This window comes from Zalophus californianus, chromosome 13 (assembly GCF_009762305.2).
Source record: "Zalophus californianus isolate mZalCal1 chromosome 13, mZalCal1.pri.v2, whole genome shotgun sequence".
In the NCBI taxonomy this organism is placed as follows: Eukaryota; Metazoa; Chordata; class Mammalia; order Carnivora; family Otariidae; genus Zalophus; species Zalophus californianus.
In genome coordinates, this window is record NC_045607.1 from 20,201,454 (window position 1) to 20,218,289 (window position 16,836).

Here is a 16,836-nt window from a genome sequence, read left to right on the forward strand (position 1 = left end):
GTACACAATTAGACGAAGTCGAAGGTCCTGGATTTGAGTGGCAGCCCCATCTGTCTCTACAATCCCTCCCTTTCTCATACTCTACTCTAGTATGATGTCCTCTCCATCCTTGGCATAAAGCTTTTCATGTATTACTTTAAGGGCAATTAAAAAAATAAATGTATCTGGGCGCCTGGGTGGCTCAGTTGGTTAAGCGACTGCCTTCGGCTCAGGTCATGATCCTGGAGTCCCGGGATCAAGTCCCACATCGGGCTCCCTGCTCAGCAGGGAGTCTGCTTCTTCCTCTGACCCTCTTTCCTCTCGTGCTCTCTATCTCTCATTCTCTCTCTCAAATAAGTAAATAAAATCTTTAAAAAAAAAAATGTATCCTTCACCATCATTTTTATAATTAAAACTATACACTTTCATTTTACTTTTTAATTTAACATATCATAATCATTTTTAAATTTTCATTGTTTTCATTTTAAGGACCATATATTATTCCATTATGTTGATTCTTCAAATTGTTTAGCTGTCCCCTGTCCTTTTACTATTTATAGGGTTCTCCTTTTGCACTACCACTATTCATAAATGGTGTGATGAAAGTCTTTGAGGAGCTTTATTCCTGAAATTTATTTCATGAGTATAAATTCCCGGAAAAAGGACAATTAGGTCAAAAAGTATTGATGTTGTGGGGCTCTTGTTAGATATTTTAAATTACTTTTCTAAAGGGACCAGCAATGTGGCAATTTTCCTGAAACCTCATCAAAATTAGTTTGCTTTTAAAAATCAGTTTCATACCTATTTGACAACTTAGTAGACAAAAATTGGAGCATATTTTATGCCTATTGACCATTTGTCCTTGCGTTTACTATTTCTATCTCCTTTTCAGTGAATTGTTTGGTCATGTCATCTGCTCATTTATTTGGCTTTGGGGTGTTCTTACATATTTTAATGTACTCTATCCTGTCTAGATGAGGTATTCTTAATCTTGGAGCCACAGAGAGCCTTAGAAAGTCCACCAGCCCCATACAAGTATACCTACCATTTATGTGCGTCTGTGTAGGTCTGCATGTGTCCGTGTGAATGTGTATGTGTTCCTGTGTGTCTTTGTATGTATGTGTATGTGCATTTCTACATATATATGTGAAAAGGTCCTAAGTTTCTTTAGATTCTCAAAAACATCAAATTTTGAAAAAGTTAAGAGCCCATTTGATAGCAATCTTCTCAATATATTCCTTTTCTTTTTCTTTCAGTTTATGTTTGCATACATTTAGCATTGCGACACAGCTTACTCTATCACTTTTTCCTCTTTGAATCTCTATTTCTTCTACCTTGACTTATTATTATTATTACTTCTTAGATAGGAGAAACATACCATTGTATATTTCACTGGGTCTTCTATATTTTTTGATTGATCTGTTCTAAATCTGGAATTTATTTTTAGATGTACACCTAAACTAATGTCCCTGCTTGTCTACCGTCCAACCCCTTTATTCCATGGTGTTTCCTTTCCCTAACATTTTGTGACCTTTTTATATGCTATGTTCTCTTTTGTCATAGTCTGCTTTTGGACCTTTGGCTTCAGCAAGTTATAGATCTCAATTGCTCTAGTACTACTTTATTTCAGTTATTGTTTATTAATGACTTATTTATTTATTTTTAAGATTTTATTTATTTATTTTAGGGGGAGGGGGCAAAGGGAAAGGGGGAGAGAGAGAATCTTAAGCAGGCTCCACACTCAGCACAGAGTCTGATCCAGGGCTCAACCTCACAACCCTGAGATCACGACCTGAGCCGAAATCAAGAGTTGGATGGATGCTCAACCAACTGAGCCAACCAGGTTGGCTTTTTTTTAATATTTATAATTTATATTTATATATTATATTTAATTATATTTATATATATTTAAATGCATGTTATCAAATTCTGTAAGAAATCCTTTTGTATTATTCTGAGATTATTTTGACTCAATAATCAGAAAATTAGAGTATTTTTACTTTTTGTTGAGAAACATGATATTTTTCTATTATTCAGATTTTCTACTATGCTTTCCAGGAAAATTTTGAAATTTTTTGTGTCCCGTGTTTATGTCTGGGTATTTAATTAGTTATATTTGATTATGAATTGGATCTCATTCTTTAATTTGTTTCCTGTCTTATCTTTGCATTTAGTTAAGAAAGTTATCGATTTTTAAAATACTTATCATGTATCCATAGCTAGCCAGTTATTGAACTTTTGTATTACTGCTAATGGTAGTTTAGATGAGAACATCAGGTTTTTAAAGGCTCTAATTGTATCATCTGCGAATGAAGCTATCTTTCTAATAACTATTCTTATGGTTTCTTTTTCATGTCTTATTACATCAGCCAGGTTTCTTAATATGATATTAAATAATAATGGTGATAGAGAGCTTATTTATTTTGTGCCCCTTTTTAATGGGAAAATCTCTAATGTTTCTCCATTAAAAAGGATGCTGGCTCGGTTTTAAATAGATGCTTATTATGTTAAGGAAGTGTCATTCTATTCCTATTTTTAAAAATGTTTTGACATCTATCGAAATGCATTTTTTGGCATCCATTAGGATGAGCATATGGTTCGTATTATTTAATCTATTGATCTGATGTGTTGTATTAATAGATATCCTTGTGCTGATCTTTCTTTGCATTGCTGGAGAAACCTTTGCGGTTATGGTGTTTTAGTCCCTTAATGTGCTGCTGAACCCTATTTGCTGGGACTGTACTCTCAAATGATACTGGATCCTGTTTCCTTTAAAAAAAAATTCTGTATCACGGCTTAAAATCAGGACTGCATTTGCCTTGCAAAATGAATGAGCAGTTTTTTTAAACCATCTTTCCTATGTTAAAGAATAATTTATGTAACATGGAAATGCACTCTCCTGTAAAATTTGGAAAGATTTATCTAGAGACTTCAGGGTTGGTACAGATGTCCTGTTCAGGGGTGGGGTGGGTCATTCTTTAATAAATTTCTCATTCTCTTAGAGTTTTCCTTGTTTGCTGATCTAACTTACATTTCTTATCATATCAGTTGGATTATTTTTTTTGTCACCTATTGTCTGTTTAATTGATAATTTAAAATAAATTTGCTAAAGAATTATGTACAATTTCACCCCCCCAAAATTTTTAATCTATTAGATCTGTCATTGTAATCACTTCCTCATTTCTGATTTCATTTAGGCCTTTTTTCTTGATTATATTTGCTAGAGGTTGGTCTATTTTATTAGCTCTCTCAAAGAATCAGCTTTTTTTTTTTTTTGGAAAGATAATGGCTTTTATTTTATTTTTTTAATTTTATTATGTTATGTTAGTCACCATATAATACATCATTCGTTTTTGATGTGGTGATCCACGATTCATTGTTTTCGTATAACACCCAGTGCTCCACGCAGTATGTACCCTCCTTAATACCCATCACCGGGCTAACCAGTCCCCCCTCCCCCCTCCCCTCTAAAACCGTGTTTGTTTCTCAGAGTCCGTAGTCTCTCATGGCTCATCTCTCCCTCCAATTCCCCGCCCCCCCATTTTTCCCTTCCTTCTCCTAGTGTCCTCCACGCTATCAAAGAAGCAGCTTTTGGTTTTGTTTATTGATTCTACCATTCTTGTGTTTCCTAATTTGTTTATTCCTGCTATTATCTTTCTTTCCTGCCTACTATTGTCCTTTGAGTTCGAGTGTGTCGTGGGGGTGGGGCAGGGAAATCTGTTTTCCAAGATCTAAAGCAGTAAGCTTAGGTCTTTTTTTTTTTTTTTTTTAATTTACAAAGCATCTAAATTGTAATTTATCCTTTGTACTAACCGAGTTGCTTCTCATGATCTTAACATGCCATGTTTTGGACCCCTGTCTGTCGGTCCAATGCATAATGTGGTATGAAATTGTAGCGGGCTGTGGTGTCATGGGTGGGGGATGGTATCTGACCCAAACGCGAACCCTTGTTGGGATTCTTTTATGTCTCCCCGTGTCCACTTCACCATCTTGGGCTCCATAGGTGGCTGACTGTTTGTGTTCATAAAAAGAGAAACCTTTTCCAAAAAGAGAGTTGATGCAGTATGGGACTCTTCATTATTAATAAAAACAGTTTCCAACACCTGCAGGGGTGCTTAACTGGAGGTGTACAGTTGGAATTCAGGAGGTTTGTAAATTTGAATGGGGGAGAAAACTGTTTATTTTTCTTTACTTTCACTAATTTTGTAACAGAAATGTAGCATTTCCTGCCCTTTGAATGTAGGCAACAAACCACAGTCACATTAGCAGTATGATGATGTGCCACCAATAAAAATCACAGATGTTTTTCTATCACAATACAGGTGCTGCAGACATCTTGAAGTATCATTTAGGGTCATCTTTATTTCAGAATCGTGTTAGCTGTTAGACCTGTCGCTAGAGCTTGTTATTTAATGCATTAATAAGGCAACGTATCTATTACTATTTTCCATATTTGTTCTTTTAATATGTTGGAAATGATATTTCAATGTAATTGATTTTCTTTGCCATCTTATAAAATATTTTCATCAAAAAATCATATGCACTTAAATATATATACATTATTTCCATTTAAAAAACATGATTCTGAGAGGGGATCCACGGGCTCCCCCAGACTGTCAAAGACATCAACAGCCCCCCAGGAATGGTCAGGAACTCTGCTCTGATGCATGGTGGTAACAGAGTCTTCCAGACCTCAGTGGGATTTCAGGAGGATTCAAAGAACTTTGTCAACTTTTTGAAGAGCTATACCACCCAAAAGGGGAGTGGAGGGGAGTACTTCCAAAATCTGATTTTAAAATATTGCCACTTTCATTCTTTTTTTTTCCAAAATGGAGTGTCTGCGAGGTGCCCAGCAGAGCCAGAGTCCCTTCCCTCATAGTAGGGGCAGGACGGCAGGCATTACAGGGAGTCACCTGTTCCTGCCCCTGCCCCCAACCTTCCTACTTAAGGCAGATGCCTAATAATAACAGGGGTAACTTTTACTTCAAATTGGTCTCTCCTTCCAGTTTTATAGGCAGGCTGTGTCTCCTCAGTTCTGTATTCTCTGCACCCCGAGCAGGGGGTGGTGTGGGGTAGGCAATAAGGACATGGATGTTCTAGGACAGGAAACGGACCTAAGAGGTCCACTTTCTGTCCTGTGGTTTCATATGAAAGCCCTGGCATTTGTGTCGACCTTTACAAAACTCAATTGCTTGCGCCATCTTGCTTGACCAACCCACTTTACAGATGAGGAAATGAAGGCTCTGAGCTGTTAGGACAGCTATTCGAGGATACAGCACTTGTTAATGACCATTGTTAAGAGTTAAACTCAGCTCTTCTGACTCCCAGTTAACTGCTTTGCCCACTTTGCTGCAACACTTTCTGTAAATTTTAATTTTCTCTACTCATACGTGTAGCGCAATGATTGTGGGAATTTTTCTTCATTTTCGATATTACTCTATTCATGCCCTAAATGGGAGGACCAAATATGCTCGAGGCTGTTCTAGGTAATGGAGATGACATCCACCAATCTTCTGCTTTAACCTGATATGTTTCCCCTGAGCTCTGGGGAAAATCTACAAATCTGGAAAATTCTCCTTTCGATCCATCTTTGTTCGCAGTCACAATACTTCCCACTGAAACTTTTCTTTAGTGGAAAGAAAAAATGACTTACCACTCTTCGTGCATTTGTTCAAAAATTTTAGTTGAACACCTACTATGTACCAGGCGCTCCACCTGTGACATGTTGGGTGTAGAAAAGTGTAGAAAGCAGCCCAGATGTCCACCAGCATTAGAATGGGTAGCTGAATTGTAATACAGACACAAAATTGACTACTGTCCAGCATAAACACGCACTAATTGTAGCCACATGCAAAACAATGATACATTTTAGAGACATAATCTTGATTTAAAGACGGCATACCCACAAAGTACTACCGTATGATTTCATTTTTATAAATTTCAAAAATAGGGAAAAAACTATTATTTGGGGATGTCTGGTCCGGAGTAAAACTATGAAAAATAAAAACAGAAACAAACAGCTGCCTGTCAAGAGCAGGAATTGGTTTGTCGAGCATCGAGAGGCCTAAGGGGTGGCAATGAAGGTGGTTCACTTTCTTTTTTTTAGATTTTATTTATTTATTTGACAGTGAGAAAGAGCACAAGCAGAGGGAGTGGCAGGCAGAGGGAGAAGCAGGCTCCGCACTGAGCAGGGAGCGGATGCGGGGCTCCATCCCAGGACCCTGGGATCTGGATCTGAGCCAAAGGCAGACGCTTAACCGGCTGTGCCACCCAGGTGTCCTGGTGGTTCACTTTCTATTTCTATTTCTTCACCTCCATATTTATGTGTCATGCACTGTCTGTATGTGGGCTTTATTTCACTTTAAAAAAAGGTTTAGGGCGCCTGGGTGGCTCAGATGGTTAAGCGTCTGCCTTCGGCTCAGGTCATGATCCCAGGGTCCTGGGATCGAGTCCCGCATCGGGCTCCCTGCTCCTTGGGAGCCTGCTTCTCCCTCTGCTTCTCTCTCTCTCTCTCTCTCCCTCCCTCTCTCTCTTCCTCTGTCTCTCATGAATAAATAAATTAAATCTTTAAAAAAAAATAAATAAATTATCAAACAAAAGGTTTAAAATTTCAGATAAGGAGGAGGAAAAATAAGATAAAATAAAGGCCAAAAAAAAAAAAAAAAACTCAAACAAAGAAGAAGAAGGGGGAAATCCACAAGTTTCTACCCCTGACTGTGAACACTTTGGGTGTATTTTCCCAGCCACTTTTCCTCTGTGCCTATACAGTTTTCCCTAACAAAAGTGAGAGCACACTGTAATAAAATTTTGATTTCTCATTGTTCCCTTATCAAAGATTCTTACCCTCCCTTCCCGCAGGCGCCCTCCCGCCAGGCGAGCACAGGGGGCGGGCTGGATGGTGGAGCCGCCCAGCATCAACGCCAGCAAAAGGACCTACACTGGGCTTCCAAGTCGCTGAACTTGCTGCCAAACAACCGCCCCTGAAACTCGGATGACAGCCTGAGCCCCCATCCTTACACCGTACAAAGCCACACCCTTGGGCCCCTGTCCCGCTTTACAGATGGAGGGACAGAGGACCAGAGAGCGAAGTGACTCGCCCAAGGGCACGGAGCAAGCAGGTCAGTGGCGCAGCTGGCCTCCCCTTCTCCGGCCTTGCCGAGCCCCCGTTTACCCATTCTAAAATAAGATCACCCCTCCTTCCCCGCCCCGAACACCCAGTCTTGCTTCTGCAGGGCGTCAGCTTGCCTCCCCAGAGCCTGAGCGGTGCAGCCACCACTCCGGGGAGGGAGCGGGGATGGCTCCGGGCCTCGGGCCCCGCCTGCCAGGGCTCCGGGGGCCGCTGATTGCATCATCACTCACGCCTTGTCAGGTCTTATGGCTCCAACATCCCCTAAATGACAAAGTTGGATTCATTAAGTGTAAATTCAATCAAACTTGAGAGTGAGAGAGAAAATAAAAGTGACTCGGAAGAAGAGAAATGGAAGTGCTGGTAAGTGGTTGTTACTTTGGTTGGGAGAAGGGGTGCACGGCTGCACGAGGCAGCTCAGTCGAGGAAGTGTCAGGGTGGGGCTGGAGCTGGGGCAAGTCTCACCCCCCCACTCCTGGCACTTGTTAGCCGTGAGGCCTCGGGCAAGCTGCGTCACCTCCCGGAGCCTCCACCTTCTCATCCGTAGGTGGGGTACTGTCAACCTCGTGAGATCAGGATCTAATGGCCTGGCGCATGCTATCAGACTATTACATAATGGAAGGTAGGCGGTTACCAGATCTTTCCCGCAGCTCAGGAAGCCTATGGCTCCAAGTCGAAATCTACCTGGGTAGGGGTGCCTGGGCAGCTTGGGGCAAAGAGCAGGAGATACTGGATTGCAGAATACGGAGTTGGAATCCCCCTCAGATGGGCTTCTCAGAACTGAGAGACTCTGATGCATAAGATGAAACCCTTTTACATCAGGCATTTGGGGTAGTAGACACATGCACATTCTGTGTATATAAAATTGGAACAATTAATAAAATGTTTAGCTGTACTATGACAGATATATGCTAGTATTTTTTAAATTCTTTTCTTCTAAACACCCACGAAACGGATTTCATGACCTACTAATGATGGTGTTGGCTAAGGTCACGTAGCAAGCTGGAGGTGAAACTGGGGCCAGAACCAGATCTCCTGGCCTCTAGTCGATCCGGGGTGACTTCAATCACCTCTCCTTGTCCGGTATCCAGTTTAGGCTGGGTGAGTACTCCATCCCAGTGAGCCCGGCCTAGGAAGCAGTGGGAGGTGGCAGACAAGGAAGTTGGACGGGATTGGGAATCGCCCAGGCTGGAGCAATACATTGCACGGCAAAGCGCATGGCATTTGTACCCACTAGGAATCTAATAAATAGGGGCTGAAGGACAGATGATATTCAGAGACCCCCCCCCCCCTTGGCCTGGGGTATGATCCTGGTTCTGCCATTTCTGCACTTCTACTCACTGGGCTTCACTTTTCCCTTTCCGGATGTGTGTATGGGGTGGAGGTTGGGAGGGTCCCAGGTACTTGGTGAGAAGAGTTAGTAAGAAGTTCCTTCAGACAGCCCACAGGCGGCTTTGAAGCACTGCCACCTACCGGCCACTCCCTCTCATTACACCCCTGAGGGCTCTACCTTGGAAGAGTGACTCCTTAAATGCCTGGTCCTTTCCAAAACCCACCCATGTGAGGCAAGTTTCCTGAATCCTCCGAGCAACCCTGTGAGAAAAGCTGATATCCTTATATTTACCTTATCGAGAAATTTGGGGGTCAGAGAGGTTAAGTGACTCACCCAAGGACACACAGGATTTGCACAGGGATGCCCTGATTTCCCAGTTCAGTACTCCTGCTGCCCATACTGGGTAAGGACCCCCAGCACCCTGGTGCGGGCGTGCATATTTCTGATCAGAGGGGAGGGGAGGGCAGGACAGCTTATTTGGGCAGTGAGTGCCAGGAAACACTGTCAGGTGTGGTACATTTCATCCTGGCTAGCCTGTCTTGCTTTGTGCACTCCAAGAACCTAGACAGAGGAGTGATTCCAAAGCAATGTCATCTGGCTTCATTCTGTTTGAGGTGGTTTGGGGATGTGACAATTTCCAGGTTAATTTGGTCCATGCAGACAGCTGAACTGTCCAGCTTAGACCCTGGCAGAGTCCGATTTCATTTTTTTTTTCACGATGTAATAAGCAAACAGAGCTGGCATGGTATGATGGCTAGAGGCGGGTTCTCGTGGCATAATCCCATTCTGCCATTTTACTTGCCACGTGACCTTGGGCCAATTACCCAGTTTCTTCATCTGTAAAATGGGGACACCAATAGTACTTTATCTCACTGGCTGTTGTATAAATAAAAGGGGCTAGGGGCGCCTGGGTGGCTCAGTTGGTTAAGCGACGGCCTTCGGCTCAGGTCATGATCCTGGAGTCCCGGGATCGAGTCCCACATCGGGCTCCCTGCTCGGCAGGGAGTCTGCTTCTCCCTCTGACCCTCCCCCCTCTCATGTGCTCTCTCTGTCTCTCTCATTCTTTCTCTCAAATAAATAAATAAAATCTTTAAAAAAAAATAAAAGGGGCTAATGTATATAAAGCATTAGAGAGTAACTGGACTGTGATAGGCACTTAATAAATATTAAATATTTTTATAAGACTTGAGAGGAGGAATTTGAGTCATGCCGACCTGGATGAAAATCCCAACTTTCTCACTCATTTTGCAGCCTTGGGCAGTCCTCCCCCTTTCTGGGTCTTCCCCACCTGGACCACCCTGCTGGGCCGTTCACTGACTCCCGTGACCGCTGTGTGGTGACCATATCACAGTCAAAGCCCACACTCAAGGTCAGCTCGGGGGTGGGTTCCCTGGTGTGCAGGAGGGGTGGGCGGGCTGGGACACATCTGCTCCCTTGGCTAGAATTACGCTCGTCTATTTTTCCCCCTTGGAACTATTTTATGCAGCAAGGTCAAGCGAGCAGGTCTACAAATCAATTTAAACAAAAGCGCTGAGGCAGGTACCCTTGAACTCCAGTGACTTAAAATAGCCTCGTCGTCATCCTTAGCCAAACACCCAGTACCTGAGTTCACTTAGCCTGTCATCGCCAACTAATAAACCATCCCCCTCATGGAAACCGACCAGAATGAAACCTTTGAATCAAAGTGGATGTGAGGCCTGCTTGGATTAATATAGCTGCATTTGCCTCCCCCTATGTTCCCGGGATTGCTAGAGAGGTTGATGCATTCTTAGGGAAATGAATATCTTATTCATTAATATTGGGGAAGACCAGCCCAGCCATCTTAATAACCACCCTGGCCGCTCTGTGAGTAGCCAAGCATAGCACAGCCTCCTTTGTGGAATGCCTCAAAGTTCGACCTTAGGAGCTGGGGGTGGAATTGTTTAAAGAAGGGTGGGGATGGAGTGGGGGAGTGGGGAGTGTTTGTTGGGAAAGGAAAGAAAATGAACACTTCGTACTTAACTGTGGGCCTAGCTCTGTGCTAGGAGCTTTAGGTACAACAAGTCATTTCTTCTCCACAATTACCCTGTATGGTGGATGTTTTGATACCAGCTTTTAAAATAACAGCTTTATTGAAGGCTAATCCACATACCATCTGTACTAGTCAGGGGTCTCCAGAGAAACAGAACCAATAGGATTTATAGATATAAATATATATCTGTATATCATCTATCTATATATATATGTATAACATATATAAATATATACTTCTAAGAGAAATATAAAAAAAAGAGGTTTATTATAAGGAATTGGCTCCCGTGGTTATGGAGGCTAAGTCCCACAATCTGTTAGTTGTAAGCTGCAGAGCTGGGGACAGCCAGCCATAGTTTCAGTCCCATTACAAAGGCCTGAGAACCAGGAGCACCAATGGTGTAAGTCCTGATCCAAGGGCAGCAGGAGATGGATGTCTCAGCTCAAGCGGTCAGGCAGAGAGAGAATTCAACCTTATTCTGCCTTTTTGTTCTATTCAGACCCTCCATGGGTGGGATGGTGCCCATCCACTCTGGGAAGGGCAGTCTGCCTCCCTCAGTCCATGCATTCAAATGCTAATCTCTTCCAGAAACACCCTGCAGATACACCAGAAGCATGTTTCTTATCCCCCCGGGCACCTTGTGTTCTAGTCACATTGACACATACAATTAACCATTACAGCATCAAGTCACCTTTTTGAAGCAGACAGGTCAGTGGCTTTAGTACACTTACCAAGTTGTGCAACCCTACCATGTCTACTTTCAGAGTATTTCAGCACCCCACAAAGAAATCCCACACCCCAGGGCGTCTCTGTGGCTCAGTCCGTTGGGCGTCTGCGTTCGGCTCAGGTCATGATCTCAGGGTCCCGGAATCGAGCCCTGCGTCGGGCTCCCTACTCAGTGGGAAGCCTGCTTCTCCCTCTCCCACTCCACCTGCTTGTGCGCACGTGCTCGTTCTCTCTCTAATAGATAAAATCTTAAAAAAAAAAGAAAGAAAGAAATCCCACACCCATTCCTGCTCCCCATTCCCCCTCCCCCAGCCCCTGACAACCACTAATCCACTCTGTCTACATGGGTCTGTCAAATCCAGACATTTCCATGCAGAGGGAATCACATCGTATGTGGCCATTAGTGTCAGATTTCTTTCACTTAGCATGATGTTTTCCAAGTTCATCCATGTGGTAGCGTGTGTCAGTACTTCATTCCTTCTTATGGGTGAATAATATTCAGTTGCATGGCTATAACATTTCGTTTATCCAACTTTCATTTGCGCGGTTTCTACTTTTTGCCTCTTATGAATAATGCTGCTACGAATATTCACATACACATTTTTGTGTGGACATCTGCTTTCAATTCTCTTGAAATTGGGAGAAGAGCTGAGGGTACAAGTGCTGGGTCATGTGGTCACTTTTGGAGAACTGCCATACTGTCTCCCCAAGGAGCTATGCCATCTTCCCCCCACCAGCCACATGGGAAGGCTCTATTTCCTTCAGGTCTTCAACAATGCTTGTTAGTGCCCATCTTTTTTATTGTAGCAACCCTAGAGGATGTGAAATCGGATCTCACTGTGCTTTTGATTTGCATTTCCCTAATGACTAATGATGTTGTTGAGCATCTCTCTATGTGCTCATTGGCCATTTGCATGTCCTCTTTTGAGGATGTGCGCATTTGAGAAATGTGTATTTCAAATCTTTTGATATCTGATTAAAAAATCCAATTTTAATTGGGTTATTTATCTTTTTATTGTTGAACCATAAGATTTCTTTATATATTCCCTTATCAGATACGTGATTTGCACATAGTTCATTCTCTCTGTAACTTTCTTGATGATGTCCTTTGAAGCACAAAAGTTTTTCATTTTGATGAAGTCCAAATTATTTTCCTTTTGTCACTGATGTTTTTGATGCCAGATCTAAGAAATCATTGCCTATTCCAAGGTCATGAAGACTTACATTTATGTTTTCTTCGAAGAGCTTTATAGTTTTAGCTCATACATTTAGATCTATGATCCGTTTTAATTTTGGAATAATGTGTGAGGTAGGGGGTCCAATTTCATTTTTTTTACGTGCGGATGGCCAGTTGTCTTAACACCATTTATCCAAAGACTATTCTTGCCCCGTTTCATTGCCTTGGCACTGTTGTTGAAAAATCAGTTGGCCATAGATGTCTGAATTTATTTCTGCACGCTCAGTTCTATGCTATTGATTTATATGTTTCTCCTTATGCCAGGACCACACTGTCTTGATTACTATAGCTTTGTAGAAAGTTTTGGCATTGGGAAGTTATAGTTGAAATTGTGAGCTTTCTGACTTAATTTTTCTTTTTCCAGATTGTTTTGGTTATTCTCAGTTCCTTGCATTTCTTGTTTTCAGGTTGGCTTGTCAGTTTCTGAAGAAAAGACCTTGGGATTTCGCAGAGATTGTATTAATGATGTAGCTCAATTGATGAGTATTGATAAGTCTATCATGAACACAGGTTGTCTACATTTATTTAGGTCTTATTTAATTTCTTTCAAAAATGTTTTGCAGTTTTTAGTGTACAAGTCTTGTACTTCTTTTGTTAAATATATTCCTAAGTATTTTATTCTTTTTTTTAAAGATATTTATTTATTTATCAGAGAGAGAGAGAGCACAAGGGGGGGGGCGCGGCAGGCAGAAGGAGAAGCAGGCTCCCTGCTGGGCTAGGAGCCGGATGTGGGACTCGATCCCAGGACCCTGGGATCATGACCTGAGCAGAAGGCAGACACTTAACCGACTAAGCCACCCAAGCGTCCCTATTTTATTCTTTTTGAAGATACTATAAGTGAAATTGTTTTCCTGATTTTCTTTTTGGATTGTTTTTTGCTAGTATACAGAAATATGGTTGATTTTTTTATATTAACCTTGTACATTAATCCTGCAACATTGCTATTAACACTATTTTACAGATGAGAAAACATAAGACCAGATGGTGTGAGTGACTGATTTAAGATTACATAGTTTTTTATCTTCCCAATCTCTTTTTCTTTGCAAAACCACTTTTCCTGGCTGCATGGAAATCCTGCTCAGTCTGTGTATCAGGCTCATTCTACCTCCTCTTGCTCACCCCAGGGATGGGCTATGGCCATCCTTTCCCAACACTGATGAAACCCTGCAGAGGAATGAAGTCACTATAGAGAAAATCACAGCTAAGAGTTGGGGAGAAAAAGAGAGTTCTGTCATCAACATTGAGCACCTGGATCCAGCCATACCTAAAGCCAGTTCCTTTGGGTTTTTAGATACATTAGTTAATTATTTTTTTTAGCTTAAGATAATTTCAGTTGAGTTTTTGTCTCCTGTCACATTCTATTGTTTGTTTGTTTTTTTTAAGATTTTATTTATTTATTTGACCGAGAGAGACACTGCGAGAGAGGGAACACGAGCAGGGGGAGTGGGAGAGGGAGAAGCAGGCTTCCTGCGGAGCAGGGAGCCCGATGTGGGGCTGGATCCCAGGACCCCGGGATCATGACCTGAGCTGAAGGCAGAGGCTTAACGACTGAGCCACCCAGGCGCCCCTCATGTCACATTCTTTTGGTGAAAAGAATACTGACTTATACAGCTAGTAAAGGGCAGAATATGGGTTTGACACCAGGCCTATATGATTCCAAAGTTGTACTCACTTCAGTGTCTCTGCATTGCCCCTTCCAGACACTGAAACTGGCCGGGTGAATGGTTGAGTGCCTTCCAGGGAGAAGTGGAGCTTGCAGCAGATAAGGAACAGGGAGACCGGAGTTCAAGATCCCTGAGACACACAAGTGTGAGGAAAGGCTCAGGAAACCAGGCACAAGGACAGCTGGGGTCAAAGGCAGACCCCAAATCTGCCTACCTGTGGGGCCTTGGCCAATCTCAGTCTCTCTGAGGCACAGTTTCCTGGGATCAGACACCTTTTTCTGGTTGTATTTCAAGCCTATCTTGGGCACAAAGGCCCCAGAAGAGATCAGGGCAGTTCCTAAAATGCACCTGCCTATTACCGTATGAAATTCCCAGGGGAGCTCTGGGAGGCCAGGAGGGCAGGTGATCCTGGCCATTGTATAGATGGGGAAACTGAGGCCAGACAGGGTTCGCTGACTTATTTAGAGACTCTCATCTCCTGAAAGGCTGAGTGGAGCCTAGGTCTCATGTCCTTGTGCCTAATATTCTCACAGTAAACCAGGGGAGGCAGTGGTGCCTCCTTGGGATTTGCCTGGGGCCTGAGATTTCCCATAATCCAATTAATAAATTGTCCAAGATGGAGGGCCAGCTCCCAATTAGTCTTCCTCCCTCCCTGGTGCCTCTCTGAGCTTTGTGGGTAGCAACTCCCTGGAAAGAGAAGAGAAGCCCCCACCCTGCAAGTTCCCTCCCTGGGAATGAGGGGTCTAGAAATTAGCTGATTCTTGATAAGCCCTCATTATAAATTAGGTCTTATTATCTGTGGCTCCTGAAACTATGCTGGATGAATTAAAACTCTAGGAAAAGGAATATTTCAATTAACCATATGAACTCAGGTAATTGCCTACTGAGGAAAAGCCCTTACGAATGAGTCCTGGAGCAGTTATGAGGACATCAGAAGGGGAAGGCCAGAGCCAATGCGTGCATGGTCTGCGCGAGCCCGAAATGAGGCATGGGCCCCTCGGAGGCAGATGTTTTCTAGACACGTGTCCTGGAAATGGCAGGACCTGCAGATGCCTCATCGCCAGCACCCGGGGCTTGGAATCAGAGCACCAGGGTTGCGGTCCTGTCTCTGCCATCTATTGCTCTGGAGACTCTGTGCCTCAATTTCCTCACCTGAAAACGGGCAGATCACAGCAAATGATGGCTATGAAAGGGTTCTGTCAGCTAGAGAGTGTGGTGCGCACACCAGGCGTTATGGATTGGGTGCAGTTAGATGCCTGTCAAAGGGAAAGAGAGAACAAGGGAGAAGGGGCTGGAAGATTTTGTTTTAACTGACTTCAGGAGGCAAGAAGGGGTGATTTTAAAAGGACCCCAGCCTCTGTTGACATTCATTCATTCATTCATCCCACCAACGTTTCAGAGATGTCCCCCATGTGCCAGGCGGGCACTGAGCTCGGCAGCTTAGGGCACGGAGAGTGGAGGAGTCAAGTGCGTAGGGAGAGACACTGGAAGGCAACCAGGCAGGGCGCTCAAGGACAGGGTCAGCCAGCAGCCGCCTTCCGTGAGGATATATTGGATGGGGGACACTGAGGCCCACAATGGCCCTGGCACCCCTTGAACAAAACAAAGGTCGGCATGAAGTCACGGAGATTTTCCCCCAAACGAAGCCATACTTTCCCTTCCAGTTTATACACACAGCTGGCGAACGACTGAGAGTCCTAAACTTCCTATGCGGAATTCCAGAAATCCCTAAAGTATTTCCAACCCGCCCCCCCCACCACTGCCGATGGCTGGAGTCTGATTCCTGAGGTCTAGAAAGAGGTGGAGATGCCAATCCTGTGACAAGGTCACTCCTTGTAGTAGACACAGAAAGCGCTTACTTCCCCCGAGTCCTTCCTAGCTCTCCCGACCACTCTCTTTAAGAAGGCACATCAGAGAAGTCTGAAGTTTAGAATTACGTTCAAGAAGATTCAGCGTGAAGCGTATGCAGTGACTCAGAAGAGCCCGCCACATCACCAGGTCTGCAGGAATGAGTGACCAGAAAAGAGCAGAATGGATGAGTCGTCTGAGAGGAGCGCATTTTCTGCTAGCAGGAAGGTGCCACTAAAATCCTGTAAATTGGTGATAAATTCCTCCTTATAACCTTCCTTGTCACTCTTGCTAAAAGATGTTCCTGTGCAGGTCCCATACACAGATCTCTGTACCTCAAAAATACTAATCCCTTCTCCAGTGTTGGAATCCCCTTTATAGTTCAGCAGTTTACAAGTTAGGCTTGAATACCACCAGCAATGGGGGACTCACTACCTCAAAAACTAGTTCAGTCCATTACCAGATGGTTGTTGTCATCATAAAGTTCCTCTTTATAAGGGACTGAAACCTCACTCTTGCTACATCGGTGGGGAAGGGCCAGGATTGTTGCTGGATGAAGGTAGGAAATTCCTTCCTATCCAGTGAAGGAAATCTCCTTCCTCTTATTTGCTGGTGCAACCAAACATTTAATTATAAAAGCTTCTCCAAGGCAATAGATGTTAAAAATGAAGATGAATACACTCATTTTGGCCAGTAGCACAAACTGCTATTACTCTGAAAGTCCTAATTCATTACTGTATATTGTAACGGAACATTAACACTCGCATAACGACCCCAAGACCTGTCTCGCATGCACAATCAGTACGCCCTGCCCAGTCTCCTTTATACCCAGGAAAGAAAGGAAAAAACCCAGATGTCAATTTTTTCAGAAAATTGCCTTTCCAGGGGAAACATTAACAGACCTTTAATTAC